This window comes from Mesoplodon bidens, assembly GCF_964165515.1.
Source record: "Mesoplodon bidens genome assembly, chromosome: 18".
Classification (NCBI taxonomy): Eukaryota; Metazoa; Chordata; class Mammalia; order Artiodactyla; family Ziphiidae; genus Mesoplodon; species Mesoplodon bidens.
This window is the reverse complement of record NC_138175.1, coordinates 20,947,740-20,969,644: the sequence shown is the minus strand read 5'-3', so window position 1 is coordinate 20,969,644 and position 21,905 is coordinate 20,947,740.

Here is a 21,905-nt window from a genome sequence, read left to right as displayed (position 1 = left end):
GCTCCTTAGCTTAATGTTCAAGGCCTTTATGGATGTTACTCCTCATTTGAACCCCAAATGCCAGCAGCACCTAGCTACCTGCAATTAAAACCATCACTGAGTTACACAGCTTCACATCTTCCCTCATGCAGAGTTCTCTTTTCCTGATTTCTTTGTCCGCATCTTGTCACTGCTCATGCCTCAAGACTATGGCTTCATACCTCCTCAGCTGGAAACCTTTCTGCACCTGGATGCATGTGCATGGAGCCTTTTTCATAGCATCGGTATTTGCACCCCTGCCCAGCTCCCCAGGAGAATGTGTGTTCCTTGAGGGCAGGACTGGGTCTTAGCTTGTCAGTGGGGCCCAGGGCTTCATGCAGAGCTTGGCATACTCTAGGGGCACTTAGACATTTCTAAAGGACCGTATAAAGCTTTTCCTTCTGTTCTCAGATAGATTTGGTGTCCTTGAAGTATCCTGGGCATTGTTGGTCTTTTATCTGGGCAACAAAGGGACTTTTTTTTATAAGGAAATGGCATAAAGTAACTCATTCAAACATTTGCCGATTTGTCTACCGTGCAAAATTCCCTCTCCTGGAGGGAGCAGGAAGGATGCTGATGTCCCATCAGTATCAACACCCAGGCCAAGGCACACAGAGGTGCAAGGTGGAAGAATCTGAGGGCCTTGGAATGTCAGAGCTGGGCAAAACTGAGGATTATACAGCCCGGCCAAGAAAGGGACTTGCTCGAAGAGACTAGATGCCCAGGCTCCAAACTCCCAGGCAGGCGTTCTTCCCACGCACCCACATCAACTCTCACAAACACTGAGTCAGGAACAGCCTGGCTGGGCCTTGGCCTTTTTTTTTTTTTAATGCTTGGCTGGCTGGCTTATTTATTTAATTTGTTTGTTTGTTTGTTTGTTTGTTTATGCTGTGTTGGGTCTTCATTTCTGTGCGAGGGCTTTCTCTAGTTGTGGCAAGCGGGGGCCACTCTTCATTGCGGTGCGCGGGCCTCTCACTATCGCGGCCTCTCTTGCTGCAGGGCACAGGCTCCAGACGCGCAGGCTCAGTAGTTGTGGCTCACGGGCCTAGCTGCTCCGCGACATGTGGGATCTTCCCAGACCAGGGCTCGAAGCCGTGTCCCCTGCATTAGCAGGCAGATTTTCAACCACTGCGCCACCAGGGAAGCCCCCTTAGCCTTTTCTAGCAAGTCAGGATGCAACAGTTTTTGAAGGGTAAGGAAGTAGGGAAGCGGTACTTCAAGGAGAATAACTGTTCTGAACACCCCAATTCAAGTTGATCTGGCCAATTTCCTCAGAGGAATGAGGATGCTCCTCGTAGAACAAATCTCAAGGAGAAAAAAAACCAAGCAAGGGTAATTGAGTTGATGGATCAGGTTTTCTAGTATGTGCTCTGTATTCTAAATATTCTTCCTTATTTTCTTATTTCTATACGTACAGTCCCTTCCTCACTGTGCATTGTGCAAAATATATGATTGTGAACTTGGTGAAGTAGGAAAGGCCTTGTCTAACTCATTTCCATTTCTCCAGCATTGACTCATTAACCTCGCCCCCACCTTAGACCAACAGAAGAAGTGAATTATGTATGTAGCAAGGCAGATGGACAAGTGGACAGATGACGGATGGCTGACAGATGGAGGGACAAAGGAACGGGTGGCTGGGTGAAGGCGTGGGGTCTCCCTTCAGTGCTCCCTTCCTGCCTTGTTTCTTCACGACTTCTTCTCTGCCTTACCACCCCAAAGCCATTACCCTTTACCTTTTTCCAAGCCTACTCTAAATACAGGATCTGATTGGTTTCTCCAGCAGGTAGAGGGCCTATATGACCCAGAGATGAGGCTCTCCTCATCTCCTGGAGAGATGGCTTTCTTTATATCCTTATCATCCCCCTGGGCCAGTCCTCAGAAGTCTGTGACGCGTCAAAGGCCATCACCCAGACATCCTGCTGGAGAGCAGACCTGAGACCCTTCTGAAGGTACAAGTCCACTCTGGACCATGTATGAGCTTGTGACCCATGGTCAGATGCCGACTGCCTGAGGCACTTTCCCAGCAGATGCAGATTCCTCCTTTCCCCATCTCCTCCCCATTCCTTTTAGCATTTTGCATAATGTTCATTTCCCTAGACAGTTCCCATCATGTTTATTTCAGGAACTCCAGCAGTCACTGTTAATGTGACCTACATTTTTTTTTTTTGATGTCCTAGGTGTTCTCCAATTATCATTAACCCAGTATGTTTTAAAACCAGTATTAGAAGAAGAAATTATAGGAGGGAACTAGTTTTGCTTCTTTCCAATCAACAGGAGGAAATAATAAGAGAAGGGTTTCAATCATGAGCTGAGAAACCTGCTTCCTAAGCAAAAATCCAGAAGAAAAATTGGCCACTTGGGAAAGAAGGAAGCAAAAATTTCTTGATTCCCTACTGTGCACTAGATATTTTCACCTGTTATTTCCCACAATCCTCATAACATCTTACAAAGTAAGTATCAAAATTTCCACTTTTATAGATGTGGGAACTGAGGCTTAGAGAAATTGGAAATATTCCCGAGGTAAAAAGACTAGTAAGTGCAGAAGCAGAGGTCTGAGTTATGCAAGCAAGCTTTGCAGGTCCATAAGCTGGACCAGAGGTTGCCTCTGGCTAGGTCTGACCACTACATCACACCACCACCTTTGCAGAACAGCGTCCTGTGGCTTGAGAGAAAGCAGCCATGTTCTTCCTTGGCCTTGCCCCCTCAACATCTCCACTGAACACAGCTGATTGGTCCTGGGTTAGACATTCAACCTAAGTTCAACCAATCTGATTGGTCCAGGGTTGGACATTGAACTCAAGCCCAATCAATCTGATTGGTCAAGGATTGGACATTCAGCCCAAGCCCAACCAATCATAGACTTTGTCTCTGGAATTCTTCACATTGGAACCAGAAAACAAAGCCAGACCCTCTCCGGTATCTGGCAGCGGCAGAAGTGAGGCTGAGACGTGAAGTCCAGGAGCAGCGGGAAAACATTCACAGGGGAAAGTGGAAACGAAAGAGGAACAGAGAGATGGCAGAGCCCCTGCCGTGGGACGTGCCCAAAGCCCAGCTGCATCTTCATCCTTCCTGTGGTTTGCTTGTTCAACCTGACCTTGCCCATGAGCCAATAAATATCCCTCTGCTGGCTCTAGTCATAGTTCAGCCTTGAACAACCAGAAAGAGTTTGGACTAATATGAAGGTCCTGTGTGTACATTTCCTAGTCCTTGGCTGGAGATGGGATAAGTAAAGGGGGGATCCGACTGAGCCAAAGATGTCCCTTAATTCCATAACACGAGGGAGATTCACTTGAAAACCTTTCCATGCCTGAAGAGTGACTACTGGTTTCTAAGGAATTTAAAGGGCTGGTTCCAACTCAAAACAGTTCAGTATATGAGCAGGAGCAGGGAGTGGAGAGATGAGGCCGCTTCACAGTCACAACGCAGCCCACACGTCACCCTCCTTCCCTCAGCCTCCGTCTCACCATCTCTAGAATGAGACAGCTGACTAGATCAGGCTTTCAGCCACTCACCTACTGCCCTCACCACGGGAGCCAGTGTTTACACAACACTTTTTAAAAATGGGTTCACTTTGTTGTCCTTTATCTGTGAGTAACGGATTCGATGTGCCAGCTGTATTTTTCCAATACATATTAAAATGCATAACGACTCAAATGAAATACGTTTGACTGTGTGCCATGCAAATCCCCTCGGGTTCCACACTCTGCAAAATCACGGAGCAGACAAGCTCTAAGAAGCCGACGACCGTGTCTTGGAAGACAGTGATAGAAGGCCAGCCACTCAGTGTTCATTCAACCAGCACGGACAGAGTCCCTGCTCCAGGCCAGCCCCACTGAGAAACTGCAGCAATCCATGTAGTGTTAGCTGACAGTAAGTGTGCATTTACGATGGGCTAGACACTGTACTGAGTGCTTTATAGCCGTTAGCTCATTTTCATCCACTGAAAACACCCACGAGGTAGATATAACTAATTTCTGAATCTCAGAACGGTGAATTATTCATTACTTAATCCAAAGCGAGTGTGTTCGTTTTCCGTCACTGCCCTAACCAATTGTCACAAATTTAGTGGCTTAAAACGTCACACATTTATAATTTCACAATTCTCTAGGTCAGAAGTCCAACGTGGGTCTCAACAGGCTAACATGAAGGTGCCAGCAGGCTGCATTCCTCTCTGGCAGCTCTAAGGGAAAACCTGTTTCCTTGCCTTTTCCAGCTTCTAGAGGCCACTGCACTCCTTGGCTCATGACCACCTGCCTCCATCACAAAAGCCAGCAACACAGACCGTGTCCTTCTCATGATGTCATCTCTCGGGTTCTCTTCAGCCAGAAGTACTTTGCTTTGAAGTACTCCTGTGACGAGATCGGCTGCCCTGGATAATTCAGGATCACCTTCCCCATCCCAAGCTCCTTAACCTTAACCACAACTGCAAAGCTTCTTTTGTCACTTAAGGTGACATATCCACAGGTCCCAGAGATTAGGATGCGGACATCACTGGGGGTTATTATTCTCCCTATCACAGAGAGCAAGGGGCACACGAGATTCAATCCTTTATCCCAGGGGTCCCCAACCCCCAGGCCACAGACCAGCACAGGTCCACGGCCTGTTAGGAACCGGGCCGCAAAGCAGGAGGTGAGAGGCAGGCGAGCAAGTGAAGCTTCACCTGCCGCTCCCCATCGCTCGCGTTACTGCCTGAACCCTCCCCCGCCCCCCGCATCCATGGAAAAACTGTCTTCCACGAAACCAGTCCCTGGTGCCAAAAAAGTTGGGGACCACTGCTTTATCCCATGGTCTTAACCACTACCTCAGAGAGAGGCAGCTCAAGGGGCTGCTAGCTTAGTGAGAGATGGACGAGTGACAGAGAAAGCACGCCCGACTGAAATTACAGTCCACGTTGTTTTCTTGTTTATTGTCTCTTTAACTAGAATGTAAACTCCATAAAGGTGGGGGTTCTTTGTTTTTTTAATTTATTTTTTATACAGCAGGTTCTTATTAGTTATCTATTTCATACTGAAGGTGGGGAGTCTGATGCCCTGTACACAGCTGTATCTTATCACCCAGAGCCGGGCTGTCTAATACGGTGGCCACAAGCCACACTGAGCACTGGAAATGTGACCAGTCCTAATCGAGATGTGCTGTATGTGTAACATATACACCAGATTTCAAAGACTTAGTATGATAAAAAGAATTAAAACATCGTTATTAATATTTTTGTATTGATTACGTTAAAACTGATAATATTTTAGACATATGAGGTTAAATAAAATAAATTATCAAAATTAACTTCATCTTTTTCTTTTTACCTCTTTTAATGTAGCTACCAGAACATCTAAATTACATATGTGGCTCACATTATCTTGCGATTGTATAGCACTGATCTAGAGAAGTACTTGGTGCACAGCAGACACCCAGTCCGTACCAGTTGAGTGAACAGAGGGGTGAAACAGCGTGAGAAAGTGGGGAATAAAACCGGCATTTTCAAATGTGCAGTCTGAGTCAGGGAGTCATGGGCTTCAAGCCCCAAGAGGCAGGCAGTGGACGTGACATGGATTCACACAGTGAACCAGTGTTTCCTGAACACCTAGCAAGAGTGAAGGTAAAATTTAGTCTAACCATCGTGGTAGAACCAGCGAAGGACTGGTTGTAGGCTAGGAAGTGAGGTGGCTGAATTTCTGTTTGAGAAAGCGGGTTCTTTATGTGAGCTATGAAGGCTGGATGGGGAAGGGGCTTGAGGAGATAGGGAATCACGCCCCTTTGAAGAGGAAGTAGTTAAGGAACAACATGAAGCGGCGTATAGGACAAAAGGGAGGGGAGGCTTTATGTATTTCAGAACCAGCTGGGTGAGAAGCACTTACATGGAATTGGGTAAAACTGTAAACAGAAAGATCACAAAGACGGGGAATGTCTCCGTTCTGCCCTCTAAGGGTGAAAGAACAAAGGCTCTCGAGTCCAAAGTCAGGCAAATCGAGGGCAGACAGCAGGAAGGAATGTTTCCTCCTAGAGATCATGAGGCTGGAGGCCGCCTCTGAAGAGATGACGCGGATGCCTGGGAACCGGGTCAACGCAGCGCTGGGCGGTGGGTTCTGGAAAGGTCAGCGCCGACCTGACCAAGAGGAGAGAACCCGCTTCGCCGGGGCCTCCAAAGCACCAGCCGGTGCTCCCAGCAGATCTGGCTCTTTGTTACAGAACCGAGGGCAGCACGCTTTAGAAGGGAAACCAATAGATTCAGAGGTGTCTCAAGCCTTATCTGCAACACGCCTTCATTAAATATTTCATGGAGCAGAAAGACCACTTCAAAGGAGGAAAGCCTTTGCAGCGTCCACAGAAAAGCTGGTGTTGCCCTGCCAAAGTGGGAGCCAGCCACGGGGCTTGCACTCCTCACTGGTGTTTTGTTTTCCCCTCTGGGCACATGCCAATTAATTTCAACACAGAAACATAACTCACAAATGTCCAATCCATACCAGTGGGACAAGGGAACCAGGGCCCAAGCCGGGAGAGAGGAGGCTGCATTGTGAGCACAGAGTGGGAGGGGGTGCCCTCACGCTGCACTTGGGGCAGCCCTTGCCCCGTTCCTGGGATCCAGAGGGAGCCCAGGTACTGCCTGCAGCCTCCCTGAGCCTCCAAATGCCCGGCAAAGGCAAGACTTTCCTGCACAAGTGAGGCTACAACAGGGCCAGGGAGAGAGAAAAAAATTTTCATGAAAAAAAGGGAGTGATTTCTGGGAAAGAAGGTGAGTTTTACACCAATATTTACTTTTTCTCCCTTCCAAAATCCCACTGAAAGGGTTTTGAAAGTAAAATAAAAGCACAACACTAAGAATGTACCCTGATATAAACTATGGACTTAAGGTGATGATGTCCTGATGCAGGTTCATCAGTTGTAACAGGTGGCGGGTACTGATGATGGAGGCAGCTGTGGATGGGGGTGAGGGTGAAGCTCTGTGCTTTCCTCCTCAGTTTGTTATGAACCTAAAACTGCTCTAAAAATAAAGGTCTTTTTAATTAAAAAAATAAAACAAAATAAACCAACAAACATGAAGAAAATGAGCAAGAAGACAAAAGCGACCAAACACTGGAAGCAAGAAAACAAGTGAAGAAGTAACAGACTTAGACCCCAGGCAATGGACCCCTAAGCCTGCAGGGAGCTGAGAAGCAAACCCATTTATGTAATAGGGGGTCCCCAAAAGGCTCAGCACCAGGAATTTCTGGAGTCCTTCATGGGCCCCCCTTAGCTTGTGAGATAAAGTGGGGAGGGAGGAGCTGCATTCTGAGCACCACCCACCCCCAGGTTCACCATCTGAGCTCAAGACACACCTGCTCTGACCTCACAGCAACCCAAAGGGTCATTTCTTATTTCCAGCCTCATTTTCCCCAAGTTTCATTTTTTTTGAAAATGTTCAATCCTACAGAAAAATTACAGAAAAGGACAATGAATTCCCTTCATTTGATCACTAATGATTTTACACATTTTCTTTATATGTGTATGTGTGCAAGTGTGTGTGGTGTGTAAACCATTTGAAAGTATTTCAGCCTATAGCTCCTAAGAATAAGGACATTCTCCTATAAAATCATATAAGAAAAATTAACAATAAGTTTATAATTTTATCTAATATGTAACACGTATTCAAATTTCCCCAGTTGTTCCTTTGGGGATGCTAGAGTGTCCTTTGTCAACAGTTTTGTTTCTTTCTTTGAGTCTAAAACCAACAAAGGTTCACGCGTTGTGTTAGGTGGTGATGCTCTCTGACCTCGTTTAATCTAGACTTCCATTACTTCAAACTGCAGTTATCAGACCAACAGCATTGCATCACCTCAGGTACTGTTAGAAACAGAGGCTCAGGCCCAACCCCCTGAAGTAGATGATGTCATCGACTTCTCACTGTATCACATCAGGAGGCCCGTAATGTCAGGACTTCCCTCTCTTAGAGACACTAGGTTTGATCATCAGTTAAGGTGGTGGCTACTATCCTCACCATAAAGGCCCATTTTTCCCGCTGTAATTTGTAGTTAATCTGTGGGCTGATTCTCTGGAATCATATTAATATCCTGCTCCCCAATGCCTTTCACCCAATGGTCTCAGCATCCCTTGTGGGCCTTGCACTGGAGGTCGCAAATTGGTAACTTTCTCATTCCTTCTATGTTGATTGCTGGCATTCTGCTGTAAAGTGTTTCTCTCTTCTCCTCTCTCCGCCACCCCCACCCCCATCTCTCCTGGACTGCTACCAACCAAGAACTCATAAATACTGTATTATTCTATTTGATGCTCAAAAACTATCCTTGTGGGAGCCCACACAAGCTGGCAGCCGTGTGTCTTATTCCTTTCTGCATGTCTAGGAGCTGTGTGACTTTGGACAAGTGATTTAACTTCTCTGTTTTTCAGTTTCACCATCTGTTAAACAGATGATAACTGACCATCAGCTGATGGGCTGGTGTAAGAATTCACTGAAGGAATGCATGTAAAACCCTGGCAACTGTGCCTGCTACATGATAAGCCCTATGTAAGTGCCCATTATTATATGTATTCTTGTGATCTTTACCATCATCACCACCACCACAAGCCCAGCCTTCGGCACAATGCCAGAGCTCCACAGGCAGTTTAGAAAGGGAGGAATGGGGGAGGGAGGAGAGCAGAAAGGGTGGGGTAAAAATCTCTCAAGAAGAGAGAACATGTCGGAAAATCCCAGCACCATCTTCCTCCCCACCCCACCCTCGCTCCCCCACGCATGACCGGGTCCTAGCTACCATCCAGCCCACACCACTGCTCCTGGAAAAGTATTTCGTGAACTGAATTAACATGGGCCTCTCAGATAAACCCAAATGCTGGTTGAGAAGACGTGTGCTCTTTCCCATCTGCTGCCTTCCAAACAATGGTGGTCTTATTATTTCAAATGACACGCAGTTCTCTGTAAATTTGCTTGTCGTGCCAATCCAGCTTTTATGTAAGTGTGTTTCATTTCCCTCTGCATACAAGTCACTGATGCAAGGCAGCTACATCCCAGGTCTGCTGTGCTCCCTGGGGGATGGCCTCGGACAAGTCTTCAGTTCCTTGACCTCAGCAGGCACCTTGGACCTCTCTGCAGAGACCGTGAAGAGCCTCTGAATGTTGAGGGGTAAGGATGGTAAGAGAGGAAGCAAGAAGAGCAGGAAGTGGGTGCCTGTTGAAGCTGGTGATAAGTGTGTGAGTTGGTTGTATTATTGTATTATTACAATATTGTTGTATTATTTTCTCTAATTGCACGTATTTGGGATTTTCCATTCCAACAAATTGAGGGAGAAAGCCTCTGAGAGCTGGGCATCTCATATGAGTTTTGCAGGGTGAATAGGAGTTTCTGATCCAATGAGAAACAGAAGAACAATCCGGATAGAAAGAGACATCACAGGAGAAGAGCCCACAGAGAAGTACAGCCCGGTAGAAGGTTGCTGTGTTTCAACGTCAACCAGTGAACCGCAATTGGATGCTGGCACTACCCACCCAGTTAGTGCAGACCCCACAAGTTAAGCAGGCCTCCTGACAAGACTTGCTCTTACTTCAGACACCGGCTACAAGTGGGGTCCCCAGGCCACCCATGCTTCTGCTCAACTGGTTTCAAATTGGCGGGGGGAGGTTCCTATGTCCCCCTTTGATAATTCACTAGAACAGCTCACAGAACTCAGGAAAGCGCTCTACCCATTATTAGAGTTTTATTATAAAAGATACAGATCAGGACCAGCCTAATAATGAAACACACCAGACAGGTCTGGGATGGGAAGGACCCAAACGGTAAGCCCCCATGTCCTCTCCCTGTGGGAGTCAGGATTGTCCCCCTCCAGGCACATTGATGGGCTCAACAACCAGGAAGCTCCACTGAGCTTCAGTGTCCGGCGTTTTTATTGGGGTTTCGTTACAGAGGGATGATTACTAACTCAGTCTCCAGCCCCTCCCCACAGCCCGGAGATCAGGCTGGTTCAAAGCTCCAACCCTCTAATCATGCAGCAGTTGGTCTTTCTGGGGACACATCTGCATACTGAGTCAACTCATCTCATTAGCATAACTTAGGTTTAATCTAAGGGGCTCATGAATTACAAAGGTACTCCCACCACTTGAGAAATTCGTTTCAGAAGCTCTATGCCAGCAACCCAGGATAAAGTCCGGACAAATCCCTTATGATACAACAAGGGTACATGCAGTGGAGAACACGAGGCAACAGGCAGTCACCGAGGGCAGGCTCTGCTCTGGGTGCCCTGTCTGCACGAGACATCACTCTGTCCTCACAGCTCACTGCAAGGTGTGTGTGCAGGGGAGGGAGAAAGTGACAGAAAGCAGGAGTTGGGGAGAAGGGAGAGAGATGGAGGGACAGAGAGAGGAAGCGGGGGGAGAGAGAGTGGGCGAAAGAGAGAGAGAGCTGGTGGGAGGCAGAGGCGGGAAGGAAGGAGAGGGAGAGAAGGATTTCAACTCCATTTTACGGGAGTCTGAGCTCCAGAGAGAGTGAATGTCAAGTCCAAAATTACTTGGGTATTAGAAGGCAGCAAAAGACTCAAATCTAGGCCAACTAGACTCCCACCTGTGCTTTTTCAGTCTGGAGCAGAGGACAAAAGCGAGCCTAGGAAGGATCGTGGGTAACAAAGGTGCTGAGACTTTGTTCTGCTGGGTAATAAGAACAGGCAGAGGTTTGCAGGCAGGGAACACAGTAAGATCTGCACCTGCAGCTCCATGGGACATGGACAGGAGGGAGCCAGCAGGAGTGGGAGGGCAAAGCGAAGAACTGGGTCCAGATGGGCACAGAGGAGGCCTAAACTAGAGGAGTCAGGGAGGTGATGGGGTGGGGAGCCAGACCAGACGCAAGGGATGGGCTGCAGGTGGACCAACTCCCATGAAGGAGCAGGGGCCCTTTCCCTGCCATCTAAATGCAAGTGGGCCCACTATGTTATACAATACCCAGCCTCTGCTTTCTATACGTGCACGTCAGACAATTCTGCTTTTATGCAAGCCCACGTGTACTCCTTTCAGCATCCCAGATGTCACTGGTCCAGAGAATCCAGCCAGTTCCCCTTTTCCTTTGACAGTATACACTAGACCTTCCTACAGTAGAGAGCCTGCTGGCACTTTCCCCCACCCAGAGTTGTCAAGTGAGATCTACAAAGAACCAAGAGAAGTGACTTGAGGCTTTTGCACAACATCCTGGACAGGACAGGCCAAGTATTCGTGGGCAGCCCAGCTCATCTCCTTTGGAGAGCCACATCCCCACCCCCTTGCTTGGGGTTCTAGAGCAAATGTTTGGGACGGTACGCCTCCCACACACTTGCTGCTACAGCCAGGCTCGGCCAAACTTGCTTCTTCATCCCCCAGCGACAGTGACTGCTCCAAGGGAAGCCAATCAGAATCCTTCCTTGGAAGTGAAGGGCAGCCCTGTTCCCGTTTGGCTTTCTACCACTACCAGTCACGTTCCCTAAAGGCAGGGAGCACACCAGTCCAGCAGCACCAAGAAGGCACTGGGGTGGGGGTGGGGAGAGACAGGGAACAACGTCTGAGAGGCCCGGGCTCAACCCGTGAACTTCCAAGTTACATGAATCAATCATTTTTTCTTTCAAGATAGTGTGAAGCAAGTTTCTGTCCCCTGATTCCAGAGAGGGTCTGCTAATCCATGACATGGCTTTGAATCCAATGTTACACCACCTTCACCACGTCCCCTAGACTCTCTGGTGTCTGGAGCAGTGTTCTGATCCGTTTGTTTACTATTGGTCCTGGCCTGGGGAAAGAGACCTGGGTGCTACAGGGTTTAGAAACTCACATGAGCAGCAGGCTGGCAGCCGGGAAGGGTCTCGCATCTCAGTATGAAACCCCTTGCAGAGCACCTTGCAGGGAGGCAGTCAAGGAGAGCCAACCTGTGGAAGGCGGGTGCTCAGGGCCGAGTGTGAGGGACAGGGATGCAAACGGGCCGTCAGCAAAGAAACCGACAATAAAGGGAACACCTACCAAGGGGCATCAAGGGGTTGGGCAGGGAATGAGAGGATGTAGCAGGACCTCGGACTAGACAGAGAGGAAATAAGAACAGTGCATTTCTGCTCGAATTAAGACAACTGCCCCAGAATTCTGTGTGCCAACTTTGGCCCCAGCTCCTAGTAGAGAGATTCCACACGCAAATCCGGGCTATAACACAGCGGTAGATTCCACCGGACCCAGACTGGGAGGAGAGAATCCCAGACCATGTTTTTCATTTATTACTGTTCTTGTTAATACCCGGCAGCAGCAGGAGCCGCAGTGAACAGCCAGTGGACTGTGTGTGCTGGGCAGCGTGCTCATAGCCTCTGTTCATGTCAGATTCAGTCCTTGGGTCCTTGTTCAACTCGGTCAGGGGAGCAGTGGGATCCCAGTTCCCAGATGAGGATGCTAACGCTTGAACGGTTAAGTAATTCGTTCCCAGCTTCTCAGCTTCTAAGTGGTAAAGTCATTACATAGATAGGAAACCTAAGGCCCACAGAGAGAAAGTGACTCACTCAATGTCCCACAGCAAGTCAAGCTAGCAGAAGGATTCCAACTCAAACTCAGAACTCAGGGTTCTCAGTCCAGGGCTCTTCTCCTGGCAGACCTGAACTATTTCAGCAGCACCAAAGGAACACCATCCAGAGAACAGGCTATATACCATTAGGCTGACAGCTGTTCTGCATTCTTGGATCCTTCCATGAGAATTTTAGCCAATGCCAAGGGTTCAGAGGAAGGGTGCTTTCGGGGTGGATGAACCAAAGGCTGTAAATTGGCAATCCACGGGCTGGTCAGAAGCGTTTTCGTTTTGCCTGCAGAGTGGTATATGAATTTGATTCAATACTTAAAAATTGAGAGATTCCACACACGACCTGGGCTATAACACAGCGGTAGATTCCACCGGACCCAGACTGGGAGCAGAGAATCAACCAAGCACACTGAGTTATGAACCAGAGTTCATCCTCCCCACCTCCATCTCCATTCAGAAAACTCGGGCTTTCCTACCGTGTTCGTACATAGGATCTGATGGAACTAGGAAACGATGCAGCCCCTGCATCAAGTTGATGCTTTATGACAGTCAGATGGTCTTCTACAAAGCTGCTGTGCATAACAGAAAACTCCCAACCCCCAGTGGTACAAAAATATTTATTCCTCTAAGGTATGTGGATTTCAGGGGAAGCTCTACTTCTGGCTTTGAGGGGTGTGGGGTGAGCTCAGGTCTGCTCCACATCTCTCTCCAGGACCAGCAACTCATCTGGGCAGTCCCTTCTCCTAGCAAACGGCAGAAATGCAAGTCTGGGCAAAATTACACAAGTATGACTAGAGACTCTGCTTTTGTGCATCTACTAGCATTTTATTGGCTAACAGCCCATGACCACACCCAGAGTCAATGGGGTAGAGATAAATACTCCACCTTCTCTGTAGAAAGACACTACAAAGTCCTAGGGCAAGGGGTGTGGGTGTATAATCCTATCACAAGGAGAGAGTGAAGCCTTGGGACTGACACCCATAATGCATCAGCCCTTTCAAGTCACTGATTTGCCACTCTGTTGGGCCCTGCGGGAAAGAGGACACAGATGTGATGGGGTGGGTTGCAGTCTGTCTGCACGACGCCAGAAGACTGTGCGCAGAGCTAAATAGAGAACAAGAGGCCGCAGTGGAAAATGCACTGGAGAGAGGGGAGCAGCCCATGCCTCTGGAAAAGAAGGACAGCGCTCACGTTCCGTGATCCGGGCACCCGCGGCAGGAGGCAAGTGTCAGAGCGCAAGGTACGGCTGCTTTCACCACCTGAGAGCCAGCCAAGGCTAACGCGGAGGAGGTCTGAGGAGGGGGCCCCCGTGGGCGGACAGGGCCACGGCACCAGAGGCACTTCTCGCTAATAGGCCTGCTTCAGACAGTGACTCACCAAACACGGGGATGGATCCCAAGCCCAGTGAGGGTCCTGCAGTCCTCAGGTCAGGGCTCAGAGAGAGGACCAAGCCCTGGGCAGTCAGCCAGACCAGATTCTGCAGGATGTCTCTGAAAAGCTCCTCCAGCCTGAGTCACTGAGGCTTTGAAAGCTCTGCTTTAACCCACTTCAAGACTCAGGCTTTACTTGAGAAAAGTTGTACAGCAAGAAAGAAGAGCAAAGAAAAGGTGGTGACTGGAAAGGGATTTTTACGAATACACAGATTGGATCTTTTAAGGGAGGGCAATTCCTTGGTGGGCACGGTTGTCCTGGGCTAGAGAGAGACCACCCAGCCCCCTCTCTTTAGAGAAGCCTGGCAGAGGCCTTCAGAGCAACATCCTGGCTTCCCTGGCAACACTGACCAACAAGAAGTGAATTACGTCTCCATCAGCATTTATATGCCTCACGTGGGGCTGTGGTGGCTTGGGATGGAGAAAGTTTCTTCTCTCCCCCAAACTGGCCCCTGAAGCCAAGAAGTCCCATCAGCCCCAACCTTCAGTAGCCAAATCAGCTCGAGCACATGCTCGGGAAGAAAACACATAATAAACGTCAAAGCTGAGCTCAGCTCCTGGAATTCAAAATCATGTAGCTGGTCCAAACTCGTAAGAATAGCATAAATGAATAAGTTCACTTCCGTAACTTTACAGATGGAGACGCTGAGGCTTTGGGTTCAAGCGGGTCTTCAAACATGAGTTTTTCTCTAAGAATGAGAATAAATAAAATGAGGACTTTGGGGCAGACACTATGTTAAGGACCACGGCAGCTGCCAGCCCCTGGTCTTAACCTTTGTAAGAGTGAAGGCACTCGCTGCCCATGCTTTCACCTCTGCCTGCTCACCCTTCCTCCCTGTACCATCCTTCCTTGTCCGGGTCCTATGGATCCTTCAAGACACAGCCTGGGAAATACCTACTCTAGGAAGCCCAACGTTTCCCCTCCTCACCCTCCCAACTCTTGTCCTGCTGGACCCAACGTCTCTCCTTCTGGGGTCCCAAAATGCCTTCCTTGGGCTTCCCTGGTGGCGCAGTGGTTGAGAGTCCGCCTGCCAATGCAGGGGACACGGGTTCGTGCCCCGGTCCGGGAGGATCCCACATGCCGCGGAGCGGCTGGGCCCGTGAGCCATGGCCGCTGAGCCTGCGTGTCCGGAGCCTGTGCTCCGCAATGGGAGAGGCCACAGCAGTGAGAGGCCCACGTACCGTAAAAAAAAAAAAAAAAAAAAAAAAAGCCTTAATTTCTCATTCACTGAATGAGATAATGTGTCTTGTTTCTTTTCCCACATAAGCCTGTGCGAGGCAGGGACCGTTTATATTTTACTAACACTAGGAAGTACACAGCCCTTGTGTAGTTCATGCTGTAGAGGAGATACCCCATCCGTGTGTGGACTAAATGAATGGGGGATGCTTATTATGCATATGATGAAGAGTAGATTTGGTAAGTCATAAAGTGCAGACCCACCGCTGAAGCAGCTACAGCCAGCAGTGGGTGCTCGATAAAACTTAGTTTGAATACAACTAAAAGGCCAGCCGGAACCCCCAGATGGCCGAGGGCATCCTGATAGTGCCCAGGGGAATCTGACTGTGAACGCCATTAAGCACATCCATAAATCCAGCAGCATCTCCGGGCCTCAGCCCAGAGGAGTTCATGCACCCACAGCCGTGGTCCTGCAAGAATAATGATGAGGGAGGAAGAGTAATCAAGAGAGGATGATGGAGTAACTGAGCCGTCATCAGAGCATTACCAGGGCCTTGGGGAGCCCCGGGCACCTCAGGCAGGGCCGGGAGGAAAGCAGAAGTCAGGAGGGCGTGTCAGAAACCAGTGGCATGGGCGGAGAAGTCCAAGATTGGAAGAAGGGGCTCTTTTTCTCCAGATGACTTCCAGGAGCTTCCGAGGGGGGCCATTACAATGATGCATAGCTGGAGGGGCCTTCAGAGAGGCTGCCTCCTCTTGAGGACAAAACAGTAAGCCATCGGTCCAATTTAAACACCCTCCCATCAAGAGTCTGGTTGAGGATAAGGGACTGCAATTCTCCATCATCCGTAGCTTAAGAAGCAGCCCAGGAGGGAATGCCCAGGGGAGGGTCACTGATGGAGGGGCTCAGGTGAAGTGTGTGATTTAGGGAGGGACCGTGGCAGCGACAGCTACTCTCCCATCATCAGGGGGCCACTGGGTTACAGCCCCGCCCCAGAGAGAAGTGGTGAAAGGGGCGAGAGTTTTTGTTTTGTTTTGTTTTGTTTTGTTTTGTTTTGTTTTGTTTTTGCGGTACGCGGGCCTCTCACTGTTGTGGCCTCTCCCAGTGCAGAGCACAGGCTCTGGACGCGCAGGCTCAGCAGCCATGGCTCACAGGCCCAGCCGCTCCCCGGCACGTGGGATCTCCCCAGACCGGGGCACGAACCCGTGTCCCCTGCATCGGCAGGCGGACTCTCAACCACTGCGCCACCAGGGAAGCCTGGGGCGAGAGTTATTAATTCTCGAATGCTCTGAATGTCCATTGGCCCGTGGCAGATCCATATCTCAATAGCACTAGCTACCGCGAATTGAGACCCACCCACACATTAAACATTTTTGGACCCTGGTCCCACACTGCGCATCCAGAAAATGTGGGAGGGCTGGGATTTGAACCCATGGATCCACCCCAAAGCTCACTGTCTTTCCTCAGCCCCACGCTGGCTGTTTGCTCTCATCACACTCCTCCCCCGCAGGCAGAGGCTAAGGTGCTCTGGCTCAGGATGGGCGGAGGGGCCCCCAGCTCAACACGCACGTGGTTCACCCTCCTGTTACCTCCTGGCCCCACAGATCATCCCACCCGTATCTACCGCCTGACTATGTCCCAAGCTCTGTGCCGACACAAGGTAGGGGAGAAGCGAGGACGGCCGCCCTGAGGCAAGTGCAGCTCCTTTAAGAGCAAAGTCTGCGAGGTGAGAATGGCCCTCTCCATTCTGCCACCCGAGAAACAGCGGCTCAGAGGGGCGGCGGGAAGGACTGGGTGTTTCTCCCTGCCCCACGCAAGGCACTCAGCACACACCTTATATACGTAGGCGGAGCCGCGGAGCCCTCGAGGTGACCTGGATGACAGAAAGAGTAACTGCTCGAACTGGGGCCTCAGACCCACTTTCCCTGCCTCCTCCATCACCCAAATGTGGATTTTTTTCTCTCTTACTGCTGTAGACTGAATTTGCCTCCACCCCCCAAACTCACATAATGAAGCCCTGACCCACAATGAGACTGCCCTTGGAGAGGGGGCCTTTCAGGTGGTATTTAAGGTTAACTGAGGTCATGAGGCCGAGGCCCTATCCTGTAGGACACCAGAGCTGGCTGTCTCTCTGTCTCTGTCTCTCTCTCCATGTGTGCACACAGGCCAAGCGAAGACACAGCGAGAAGGCAGACATCTGCAAGTCAGGAAGGGAGGCCTCATCGGGCATCAACCCTGTGGGCACCTTGATGGTGAACATCCAGCCTCCAGAACTGTCAGAAAATAAAATTCTATTGTTTAAGCTACCCAGTCGGTGGATCCTGTTATGGCAACCTGAGCTGACCCTACAGCTACTTTCAAGACTGTCTCTTTCTTCAGCCTGTAGGGTTTTTGTACACCACTCACATCCTCTTGTTCTCCTCAGATGACGGCCAGCTTCTTTGGCTCCATCTTGCTGATGAGGCTCTTACTGGTATCTGGTCTGTGCATGCCGCGAGGGCCTTCCCTATTCCTGGAGCCGAGGTGGGAGGAGGCTGTCTGAAGCCTTTCCCAAGCCTCTCATGCTGCTTATGGCAGCAGTGGGCAAATCCCTCATGAAGAGCCTGGACGTTAAGTGGGACCAAGGGTGCTTGGGGCTACAGTGGTGGAGGGGAGCCTGGTCACAGTGCAGTGTCACTGTCACCAAGGTGGGACCATGTCTCACTGCAGAAGTCAGAGAGTCACCAGACACTAGAACCACATGATAAAGTGGACACAGCATGGACTTGACTTCTGGCTCTGCCACTTGCTGAGAGACTGGTAGTCAGTAGGGCTATGCACCAGCATCCTGGCACCCTCCTTTCAGGTAGGTGGTAGGATTGATCTTCCCGCCTCCTGGAAGTTGGGTGTGGCCATACAATTTGCTAAAGCCACTGAAATGAGAACTTCAAGGGCCAAGGCTTGCCTCACTACACTTTCTTTTCCCTCTGGCATGGCAAACAAGGTTCCAAATGGTGGCTGCTCCATCAGCCTGGGTTCCTAAATGAGAAAAAGAGCAAGGAGCAGAACCCACAGCTGTCCCATGGTGGATATACCGAGTGAGCAAGAAATAAACCTCTGTTTTCAGTCACAAAGATTCAGGGGCTGTTTGTTGCTACAGCATAACCTAGCTCATCCTGAGTGATACAGAGACTGATTAAATCACAGTCTCCTTGAGACTTCATTTCTGCACCTGTAAAATGGAGATAATAGTACCTCACTCACAAAGTTTTAGGGAGATAATATATACCATGCTTGGTACACAGTAGGTCTTTGACAAATGTTAGCTCTCTCTGTTTCTCTTCTCTGTGCTGTTTTCCCCCAAATCCTTTGTGATGGCAATAGACATATTGAGGCACCATTCCTTTAGGACAGATGCTCAGGCACATCCATCTATGTGTCCCTAGGACCTTGTACTATGTTGGCATCACAGAAAGTATGCAGTAAGTACGTATTACTGAACACTTATATAGCAACTAAACTCTGACCAAGTTGTTAACTCTGTGCTGAGTACCAGATTCTGAGGTCTCTGATCATCTCTCCCGCCTCTCACCTTCCAGGATGTACATTTTTACCTTCTTCCCAGATCAAGATGGCACATAATCCTAGACTCCTGGGGCTAGATGGGCAAATAGGTCCCCTTCTTTCATGCAGCAGTGGGATCCCCTCAGCAAGAGCCCTGCTGATCGATTTCTCAATCTCTGCCGAGACACTTTCAGCAACAGAGAACTTACTTCCTACAAAATGCTCTTCTATATCTGGAGTTAGAAGGAGGTAGGTTTGGTTCTGGGCCAAATGCACGGGCCCTTCTAGCTACCCTACAAAGCATGTGCCATTATTATCACCCCATCATAAGATGGGACTCTAGGAAATGAGGGTTCAGAGAGGCAAATCAATTTGCCCAAGGTCACACACCCAGCGCATTATCTTGTAGCCACACAAATAGTGCACACTTGAGAAATGTTAACAGGTTGATTGACAGCTCAGTCCTAGGAGGGCCATGCCTAGCGACTCCAAATCTTCACGTAAACACCACCCCAGAATTTCCACCTTGGCTTTTGGCAACCTTAACAATGCAAACAGCCCTTCGGCACTGTTAAGACATAAATCTCAATAAATGATTTCCAATAACACAGTCCTTGCCAGGAAAGGAAACATTTACACTGCTGCTTGTGCATAATATAGGTTAATATTTCAGGATGTATTAAATGGGTAAATGTTTAGAGTGTGGAGAAGTTCTGGTTGTGAGTCAGGGCACTCTTCAGAAAAGACCAGATGCTGAAGGGAAGGGGATATTTTTAGACTTGGACCAACCTGACACTACCCGTAAGTACTTCATGTTAGTGGGCACAGTACGCAAGGCAGGAAAATAACATGTTGGTTTCAAACAGATGCTCCTGAACCTTTAATACAAGCTGATGACTTCAAGATGGGCTGGCTGCTTTGTGGATTCTTTGGAGACAGTTGAAATTAGGATGGGATTTGGTGCATGACAAAGCACCAAACCTGCCCAAGATGTGCCTGAATGACTAAAGAATGGAGATGCATCAGATGAGCCACGTGCTGAAATCAAAGGCACATGCAGGAGACTGGAATATTCAGTTGGCCTCTGGAGGAAGCAAAAGGAGGAAGACAAGCTGGGGGAAGAGATGAGAATGCCGAGGGGTGATATATTTTAAATAAATATGAGATTGAGCCCGATGAAATCGCTGATATTTGACGTTTGTTGTCCAAAAATATGATACTTTCATATGGATTAATCTAATAATAGATATATTAATACATATTAATATCTATTAATGTAATATAACAATCACACATCCCCGTCAGCACCCACCACTGTGTCAGGGTGGAGCGGCAGACACATAACTGTCCACAATGTGAGGCCATGGTCCACAGTACAGAACACCAGCCACATAAATTTTGGAGTTTATGCGCTGAAGTGAAAAGACCCAAATGTTTTTGTCAAGATAGAAAAAAAAAAAAAAAAAAAGACTGAAAGGATATGCTGTAATCTGAATTTTTATATACCTCCCCAAATTCACATGTTGAAATCCTAACCCCCAAAGATGATAGTATTAGGAGGTGGGGCCTGTGAGAGGTTCTCAGGTCATGAGGGTGGAACCCTCATGAATGGGATTACTGCCCTCATCAAAGAGGCTCCAGAGAGATCCCTAGCCCCTTCCACCGTATAAGGAGGACACAGCACAAAGGTGCTGGCTGTGAACCAGTAAAGGACCTTCACCAGAGGACGATCACGTTGGCACCTTGACCTTGGACTTCCCAGCCTCCAGAAGTATGAGCAATAAACGTCTGTTGTTTAAGAGTCACCCAGCCAGTGGTATTTTGTTACAGCAACCCAGATGGACTAAGACAGGATAGTACCCTCAGGGGGAAAGACCAATTAAAACCCCAACCAAGCTGACTGAGGCTGGCAACTTTTGCAGTTTCTATCACTGATGTCCTAGCACATTAGCCATGCAGCAGGGAACCCAGGGCAGTGCTGAGAAGCCCCACCTCTGCAGTCACACTGCCTGGGTTCAGGTGCTGGTTGAGCTCTTTACAAGTGGTAGTGGGTTGAACGGTGGCCCCCAAAAGATATGTCCATGTCTTAACTCCCAGAACCTGTGATTATTATACCTTATATGAAGAAAGTTGGCTTAGGTTAAGGATCCTAAGAGGAATTTATCTTGGATTATCCATAAGGGCCCTAAATCCAACGGCATGTGTCCTTATAGGAGACAGACACAGAGAGGAACAGACACCACCCATGAAGAGGAGGAGGCAATGTGACCACATAGAGTGATGCGGTCACAAGCTAAGGAATGCCAGAGCCACCAGAAGCTTGAAGAGGCAAGGATGGAATCCTCTCCAAAGTACAGCCCCACTGACACCTTGGTTTCAGACTTCAGGCCTCCAGAACCGCAAGAGATTAGGTTTCCATTGTTTTGACCCACCAAGTTTGAGGTCATTTGTCACAGAGGCCACAGGAAACTCACACAGAAGCCCTCTGCCTCAATGCTCTTGTCTGTAAAATGGGATAATAACTTCACAAGAGGATGCAGATGAAGGTTTTAGCATGATACCTGGTATGCACTAAGCACTCTGTAAAAGTATGATGTAATTGGCAAACCACAGCAGGGACAGAGAATCGAATCAGATCCAGGGAAATGGAGATAACTGCCTGCCATGTATGCATCTGGTGCTTCAAAGATGTGACACCTCCAAGTGTGAGACGTGAGGCGTTCCTGGAGGAGACCAGACCCCCTCGCCCGAGCCCCAGTCTCAAGTCACAACTGGGAGCTGAGAGCCCTTCTCTGATAACCCTCAGACAACCTCCAGCCAAACCTGCTCTGGTTAGAAATGTATATATATTTATATGAACGTATTCTGGAGGAGTCCATTTCCTTACAGAACTGCATATCGTACACAATTTCAGCACTTGGGAATCTGGCTTTTTTTTTTTTTTTTTTTTTTGCGTACGCGGGCCTCTCACTGTTGTGGCCTCTCCCATTGTGGAGCACAGGCTCCGGATGCGCAGGCTCAGCGGCCATGGCTCACGGGCCCAGCCGCTCCGCGGCACGTGGGATCTTCCCAGACCGGGGCACAAACCCGTGTCCCCGGCATCGGCAGGCAGACTCTCAACCACTGCGCCATCAGGGAAACCCAGAGAATCTGGCATTTTGAGCTTGTCCAACCAATGGAAAAAGTGTCTTTCAAAAAGATAGTTTTTTAAAAAATGGGGCACAAGGGAAGAAAATGGTTATTAAAAATGCTTAA